Here is an 8856-nt window from a genome sequence, read left to right as displayed (position 1 = left end):
GGCCTTCCCTTCTTGCTTTTTAGTTGGGTGGGCCTGTACAACATGTTTATTGTTCCGTGTTGGTTGTAAGTCTTTCTGGTGCTGCCTCTCTATTTGACCTCCCAGGATGAACGATGGCTTGAATGCTTAGTTCAGCAGTTTCCTTGGGCTGGTAAACGACCTCACCTACCTTATCGATTGGTGGGAGGCCATTTTTTTTTTTTTATTGAATCGATTCGAATTGTGAATAGGGCAGCACTAGTTATAACCACTTAGCCTGACTGTTATAACCCCATCTAGCCCAAACTAATATATCAGCACTTGAAAATGTTCTGTCCCCTGAAATTAGAGCTTCTTTCCAACAGCAAAGTATCCCTGTACTGAACCTGCTGGAGATAGCCTTGAGGAGGCCTGGAAGAAGCTTCTCAGGTCAATTTCACATGTGTTCCAGGAAAACAAATATGGGGAAGAAACACAATAAAGGAGAATCATTTGCGGATTATACAGATCACCTAAAATAGGTCTTTAGTAGGCATTTGGGGATAGAAAATGCAGCTGAAACATCAGAGATCTAAGAACTTCAATAAGATAGTAAACAAAACATTTGATAAATTAATGGCGGGAAGCTGGCTTCATTGCACCTCCGGCTGCCTGAAGATTTTAAAATACAGCAGTGGAGAGCTGGTAGTTGGGGGAATCGGGAACTGGGAAGAGGTAGGATCCAGCTGAGAGGAGTGGGGGCTGGGGTTGGCTTGGCTCTGATGGAGGGGGCAGGCAGGAAGGAGGGATCCCTTGCGGTGGAGGCAGCAGATGTACCCCCAACAAGTGGCTCACATACTCCCAAAGATACATGTAACGCGTGTTGAGAAGCAATACCCTACTCCATGCTTTTTTTCAGCCCATCCTCCCTCTCTCAATTCATCCAAGCTTTTTCTCCAGCCCTTAAACCTCTCTAGTTGGAATGGCTGGAGGAGTTGCCATACAGTGAGAGATTAGAGAAGCTGGGTCTCTTCTCCCTTGAAAAGAGGAGTCTGAGAGGGGACATAATTGAAACGTTCAAGATAATAAAGGGAATAGACTTAGTAGATAGAGACAGGTTGTTCATCCTCTTCAAGGTGGAGAGAATGAGAGGGCACTCTCTAAAGTTAAAAGGGGATAGATTCCATACAAATGTAAGGTAGTTCATCTTCACCCAGAGTGGTAGAGAATTGGAATGCTCTTCCGGAGTCTGTTATAAGGGAAAACACCCTCCAGGGATTCAAGACAAGGTTGGACCTGTTTCTGCTGAATCAGAACGAACGCAGGTAGGGCTGGTCTCGGTTAATGCACTGGTCTTTGACCTGGGGGCCACCGCGTGAGCGGACTGCTGGGCGCGATGGACCACTGGTCTGACCCAACAGCGGCTTTTCTTATGTTAGTACCTGAATCCCAGGACCCAGCCTAGGGTTACCAGATTTTCCAAACAGAAAATCTGGACCCCCCTAGATCCGCCCCCAGGCCCACCTAGTTCCACACATCCTGCTCGATGGCGATCTGTTGGAAGCTTTTCAAAACCCGGACAAAGTGCCGGGTTCTGAAAAGCCATCCGGACCCCCAGACTTGTCCTCAAAAGGAGAACATGTCTGGGGAAAATGTCTGCACATCTGGTAACCCTAGCCCAGCCGCTAAATTTAATCTTCTGGCACCCAGCAGTAGCAACGAGATGAGCCTGTTACCGCCTAATTTGCCCTGGAAAGCCACCTCTCTGCAAGACCCGCCTATGCAGTAACAGGAAGTCGCTGCAGTGAGGCGGCTTCGGGGGCAGGCTTACCTTATTGCTGTTGCTGGCTGCCTGAAGATTAAATTATATCATCCGGGCCTGGGGAGAAGGTAGGTGGGACAGCTGGCTCAACCTGGACCAACTACTCCAGTTTAAAAAACCCAAATATTGTAAAGCCATTCTGAAGCATGGAAAATGCTGGCACACTAGCATTACTAAAACCTTGTGACAGAATGCTGAATCATTCCCTCTCCCTCTTTCTTGTCACAAGATTCCTTGTCACAAGATACCCTTATCTTATTTAAGTAGTCCTTATATGGAAAAAGACATCAGCAAACAGGCATTGAGTATGTGCTTAGTTTGATCACTCTAAATGCAACCTAAATGTATCCACCAATCATTAGATAAGTAAACAAGGGAGTTACTTTGATGTAATTAGTATAGAAACACAATAAAAGGGCTCAGAACTCTCCAAAAGAGAGCGTCTCTGCCCAACTCGAATCCTGTGTGTGTTGTCATCCCTACACCCAAACATCTGAGCACCCAGATAATCCTTGAAAAAGAGGACATGTCTGGGGTTTCCCGTTTGCCTGGTAACCCTACTGGTTTCAATCTCTTCATAAAGGTATTCCTAAAATGGGATATGGGCAGACAATTCATCAGAGAATGAGAATCTGGGAGTGAATGTTCTACCTGAGCAAAAGCTTCTGCTGTTTACAGGATTTAAAAATGAATCAGGATCATTCTCTGGCTACAGGGTAGGGAGAAGCTTTAGGGTTTCTATCTTGTAGTGCTGGAGGAAAGAAGAGAAGGATAGAAAGTGAGATCAAGGACTGGAGGGTTTTAGCTCATTTAGAGGGCCATGCCACGTCACCAGAAATGCACTTTCTGATGATGTCACCGGAAATGGGGCGTGTTTGACCCCGGAAATACACTTTCTGATGACGTTAGCGGAAATGGGAGGGCCTGCCCTACTGGAAGTGCATATTCTGATAATGTAGGAGGAAACAGGGTAAATGAAGCGCTGGAAATGTGCATACAAAAAAAAAAAGAATCCCCATTTTCTTGTTTCGTACAAGTCCTCCGCATATATGTAATTAGGTAATTAGGAACATACCACCCCCATTTCCTGCATACATTCACAATCGTGAAAAATATACTTTTCAGATGTTTTAAGTTTACCGTTAGGGGTCATAAAACATAAGTGCATGTCATCACCGCTTAGGGGTTCACGGCATAGCTTACACATCCTACCCTTACATTTATGTTTTCTGTTCACATAGGACTCACATTTCTGATATAGTAATTTAGATAAACACTCCACTTCTTTTTTCTGTGCCAGCGACACACATCTTGCATTTAGGACATCTCTGCTGTACACCGACATTGTTCAAACACGTCTGTGTCAAACAAAGATGACAGCATAATGTACAGGAGTGGTCGTAACTATAGGGCTTCTGGCAAAAAGTACAGAAATTATGCTCCCCCATAGAATTTTTTTTACATCAGTTATGCCTTAGAAATGATCATCATGTAGCGATAAGAAAACCGTTTTAGGATACACGGGTTGATCTGATGTTTTAAAGTAACACCACGAATTTGTATAAAACACAACTCTTATATTTATCTTTAAATGTTCAATGGTTGCTACATCATCGAGCATGATTTTTTTTAATGTACCGACCACCCCAAATCATGTAGCTTTTCAGCACCTGTTAACAGCTCAGCATCTTTGAGTTTTACATAAGTGCTGTAAGGCTACCGGCAAAACACAGGTTATTCAAATCTATTAAATAAATCCTTTTTTCTGCAAAATCTGGCTAAACAGTATAGATTTTAACACCCTACGGGCCCCACCACACTTGTTTCTTATTACAAGTACAACACAGAATAAATCACAGACCTGTATTTCTCTGTGACTTTGAAGGAGTTTAGCAAACTGGTCTAAGAAATCATCTGCATCTAGTGATTCGGGATTTAATTTACCAGAAAACAAGGAGTTCTGAAAAAGTGATGAATGTAGATGCACTTGTACTTAGTCACCAGGCGAAACTCTGTTGCTAACATCATCCAGGATATGTTGAACGCCTTGGCGTATGGCATTTTGAGCCTCACGTAATGAAGTTATCCTGTCTAAATTAATGAAACAAAATTCTTCTGATTAAAGTACACCATGAAACTTGTCCAGTTTACGATCCCATCTTTTCACAAACTGGACATAGCTGATTGGTTCTGAATCTTCAGAAGGACCCATCCTCTGACACCTTGCTGCTATCAGAATAATTATCAACTTTATAACATTCTCCATCTTCTGTGCTGTCCGGCTCTGAGACGCTTTCGCTGTGTCTTTTTCCTGTTAGACTTTTCTGTCGGCTTCACGGTATCTGCTTGCAACTTTCTTATATTTTCTTAATCAACCATTACAAAAGTAATGACATTTTCTTTTTACACTAGTTTCCTTACAAAACCAGAATGCTTACTATTTCATTTATCTTTCGGTTTCCGGTAAGCACCTTTGGGCTCTGGTTCACCGTCTATGAAGCTTTCACGATGTGATCTTTTCCTGTTAGACTTTTCTGTCAGGTTCACGGTGTCTGCTTGTGACTTTCTAACATTTTCCCGATCTACAATTTATAGCATAGCATAACCGTTAATACACATTTTCTTCGGGGTTCTGACTGTGCTTAACATTTTCTTGATCAACCATTATAAAAGTATAGAAATTTTTCTTTTAACACTAGTCTCCTTACAAAACCAGAATACAGTGGTGCCTCACACAACGAACTTAATTCGTTCCAGGAGCAAGTTTGTTATGCGAAAAGTTCGTTATGGGAAACGCGTTTTCCCATAACAATACATGTTAAAAAAAATTATTCGTTCTGCAGCATAAAATATGCTAAGATGACATAAAAAAAGATAAATTTGTCAAAATGGTGAAAATGGTGGTCTTGCTGAGGCCAAACTCTTTGACGAGGTCACACTGTTTTACCCCACATTCACTCCTTCTAATTATTTCCCGTTTCATTTCAACAGAAATCACCTTCCTGCTTTTTTTAGAAGCCATGATATATAAAAAATATTGAGTTTATCTTAAAAGGACGACTGCCGTGATACGTGCGTGCGTGCGTGATTTAATTCGTAATGAAGAACGATTGCCGCGATACGTGCTTAAGTTAAGCGCAGTGACTAACGACTGCCTGCACTGCCTGCGCGGAAGGATGCAATACATCGGCAGCGATCGTGGAAGCTCGGGCGACTTCGTTGTGTGAAACGAAGTTCGTTGTATGAATCATGACATGAAGTTCGTTGTGTGCAGCGTCCGCTGTGCGAGGCGTTCTTTATGCGAGGCACCACTGTACCTACTATTTCATTTATCTTTTGGCTTCTGGTAAGGAACCAGTTGTTGGTTAGAACTTGTTGATGTAGAAGATATCAGTTCTCCAGCCATTTCTTGGTCTAATCATAACGTAAAAATGTTTTGTAGATGCTGGTTTTTTTTAAGAAAAAACAACATACATGCCAGATAAATCAACTGTTACTTACTTTTAACAATTTCTGTTGTCTTTTTTTCTGGTAAGAGAGAGTTTATTTCTACCATCAGATTCCCACTCCTGTTTTTAGTTTTTTTTAAATTCTTTATTCATTTTCAAAACATACAATAAGTGTATCAATATGTCAAGACAAATTAATCATATATATATATATATATATATATCATTTAATAATCAAGATAACAAAAAAAATATGCTTTATCACCCATCCTTCCCACCTCTTCCTATAATATAATCACATATATTGTACAATATATAATATATAATGTATATATATATGTGATTATATATTGTCCACTCCTGTTTTTAAATGCAATGATAGATTCAGACAGGAAAAAAAATGATATCCCTAAAAACAAAAAATATAAAATAAAACATAAGCCCCCTTTTCTACTCACCATGTTAGCGGTTGATGTATCTGGGGTCCGGTGTAACATCCACAAAACCAGAACGCTTGCTGGTCTTGTCATGGCATGTTTTTATACACTTACAACTCTACAGAAGTTATCCATTCACAAAGGCTTTATTGAATGTCTATGGACCCTGCTACAGATACATATCATTTGTCATGTTTAGTTATTTTATATATCAAAATGACCCCTACGTGCCTAGAACCTAGTTCCTTATAACCAGTCACACCTTCTATTGTTTTAGTTTGGGTTAATTCAGATGACTAGCAATTCCTAAAACACACAACACATTTGTAATTTAAAAAAAAATCTTTATTTTACAATAAATGTTTTAGTTGAAAGTTACATGTTTAAACTTTTATACAAAGAAATCAAAAAAACCGAAAATGGGAAGAAACCCAAATAATGAAAAAGAAAGATCTTCCCTAACCCTAAAGCAAGGGTGATAGGAAGAGACAGCTGAAACCACAAATTAAATTAAACTTTTATACAAACAAAACAAGCAGTTACATACTGTGTTTCCCTCAATCCCAAGAATAAAAACATGTTTTAAAGAGCATTTCTTTTTAAGAATGATTTATAATCGGTGTCACAGATTCAATCAATTACACTCTCTTTATATTCACCCTCTCTCATGAAATTGACCAATCTATTGAGTAATCGTGGCCCGTTTGTAGAGGTCTTAATATCTCTGATTAAATCAATGATTATATGAATGCTTTCATTACAAAGCATCAGTATTTTCATTTACCACAGCATGTCACAAGTTTTCCTGAGTTTCTGCTGTATATCCTTTTGCACCCACATCAAAACAATCGTGGTGTTTCTGCCTCCCAGCTCGTATTAAGCAGGCTCCACAGGCTTCATCCTTCACGCCTTGCAGACATTTGTTTAGAATGCAGTATACAGCGACCTTTATAACTGATTTAAATTCTGGTGGTGTTTTCGAAAAGCCTATGCTAGTCCACCAATCATAACGTTCAATCACCGCTGGTTCTCTTTGAAACGAGCAGAAAAAACACAAGCAGGATAGATTTATCATCGGTATGTACACCTTGTCCGCAGGTTTCTGTGATTGTGAAGATCCGCCACTTCCCTACAAAAAAAAAACACATACAGAAATAAATTTTCCTTTTTAAAGCACACGAACACATTCAGCTTCATAAACCCTTCAACACCGATCCCTGGCAATGAAAAGTGTGTGTGTCTCTCTCTCTCTCTCTTACCGTGGAAGATCCAGGCTTTTCCAACATGTCTGTTGCTTCGGCGTCAGCTGCGGCTTCATAAAATTCAATATCCGTAGTATTATCTTGTGGTAGTTCATAGCCTGCATCTTCATTTTCTGTGTCCGAATCATATAGCTTTTGGGCGTCTGAAAACTCTTGTATTTCAGAACCTGTTAATTCGTGCGTATGCTCCCCGGTATCTGCCGTCGTGTCAATCGGTTTTTCAGCTGGTGGGGAACTCTCTTTCTCTCCATTAGTCTTTAAGAAAGTTACAAGACCTCTTGGTAGGCCTTTTTTTCAGTTACCTGTGTGTTAAAGGGGTCCATGTTTTCTTTGTCTGATTCTTACAGTTTTTCTGTCATTGGGTAACCCTTTTTTCACATTACAGTCTTTAAGAAAGTAACTCAAGCTACGTGCCTTCGTGGCAGTCATTTTGTTTGACGGTTTGAGAACTTTTATTTCTGATGTTAACAGCTATTTGTTAAAGAGTTAAAGCATATGTTACTATGACAACACCAGGGGGGCCGGGACATGTTCAGAGTTTTTTTTTCATGTTTAAACATCCCTGGCTTTATCAGCCCCCCCTTCCATTTCATGAAACAAATTTTGTTCTTATCCCCTCCATTTACGTTTAGAACCTTTTCGATACGGTATATTCTGTTCTTTAGCGGCTTGACTTTTAGTAATTCTTCAGGATAAAAAGAACCTTGTAAAGCATCACTATTGTAATCCTGTATCTTGTATGTTGTTCTCTGACCCCCTGTTTAAAACATCTTTTATTATAAATATCTCATCCATCCACATTTTCTCATAACCTTTCTCAAATTTTCCTTTAACTTTTGACAGCCTCACATGGTTTCCTTTCTATAAGAAATCCTTTATGGGATCACGTTTAATGTTACTGCCGTAGACTGTTTCCAAATCTGTAAAGAGTTTGAGGGTATCACATCTACAGGCCTCGCCTGTATCGTTCTGTGAAAACTATAATTATAGCTGTGCACTATAGCCTGAAACACGTCTTGATAAGTAAAGGTATTATGGGCTGTAAAATAGCGCCATATTTTGGATTTTAAAGTCCTGTTAAATCTTTCCACTACAGCTGCTTTAACATCATTATGGGTCACAATATGGCGAACACCTTTTTTGTTTTAATAAATTCTTCAGAGACTTATTTAAAAAATCTTTACCCTTGTCTGTTTGAAGTTTTTCAGGTGTACGCCCTAAATTAAATATTGTTTCAAAGGCTTTGGTAACTTCATGACCAGTTTTTGTTTTTAAACTCACGGCCCATGCATATTTTAACAGGATATCTATTACAATTAAGATGTATTTGTAACAGTTGTCATAACGAGCAAAGGCTGACATGTCGACTAAGTCACTTTGCCACTGGCTGGCAACTTCCGACACCATTGTTTTATTTCTTTTAAAATGGATTCTAGCAGGTCTGTGTAAATTGTATGCGTTTTGACTTCGGATTGTAATATCGCTCTTTTTAGCCTCTTGAAGTAAAGGGTTAATGCCTCCGTAGCTGCCTTTTGCCTTTAGATCATGATAAATTTTATTTATTCAATTTTCTATACCATTCTCCCAGGGGAGCTCAGAATGGCTTTATATGCATTTATTCAGGTCCTCAAGCAGTTTTCCCTGTCTGTCCCGGCGGGCTCACAATCTGTCTAATGTACCTGGGGCAATGGGGGGATTAAGTGACTTGCCCAGGGTCACAAGGAGCAGCATGGGTTTGAACCCACAACCTCAGGGTGCGGAGGCTGTAGCTTTAACCACTGCCCCACTCTGTTCCATTCAGCTCTGTTAACCTAGCTCTAAATTAAAAAAGTCTTAAAACTCTGCATTTTTAACAGAGGTCCTTAGGAACAGTTTTTTCAAATTATTAAAGATCTAAGGCATACGTCCCTATGACAATACCAGGGGGG

General features: G+C 39.9%; 1 long non-coding RNA gene across 1 annotated transcript; it reads right to left on the bottom strand.

Moving 5' to 3' along the window:
* Window positions 1–6000: 6000 nt before the first annotated feature.
* Window positions 6001–8037, bottom strand: LOC117355669. The gene is made up of 2 exons (XR_004538429.1): window positions 6926–8037; window positions 6001–6795 (listed from the first exon to the last, which is right to left on the bottom strand). It is a non-coding gene; the product is annotated as an uncharacterized LOC117355669 (long non-coding RNA).
* Between the last annotated feature and the right edge of the window lie 819 nt (window positions 8038–8856).

Source organism: Geotrypetes seraphini, chromosome 2 (genome assembly GCF_902459505.1).
Source record: "Geotrypetes seraphini chromosome 2, aGeoSer1.1, whole genome shotgun sequence".
Taxonomy (NCBI): domain Eukaryota; kingdom Metazoa; phylum Chordata; class Amphibia; order Gymnophiona; family Dermophiidae; genus Geotrypetes; species Geotrypetes seraphini.
This window is presented reverse-complemented; position numbering and strand designations above follow the sequence as displayed.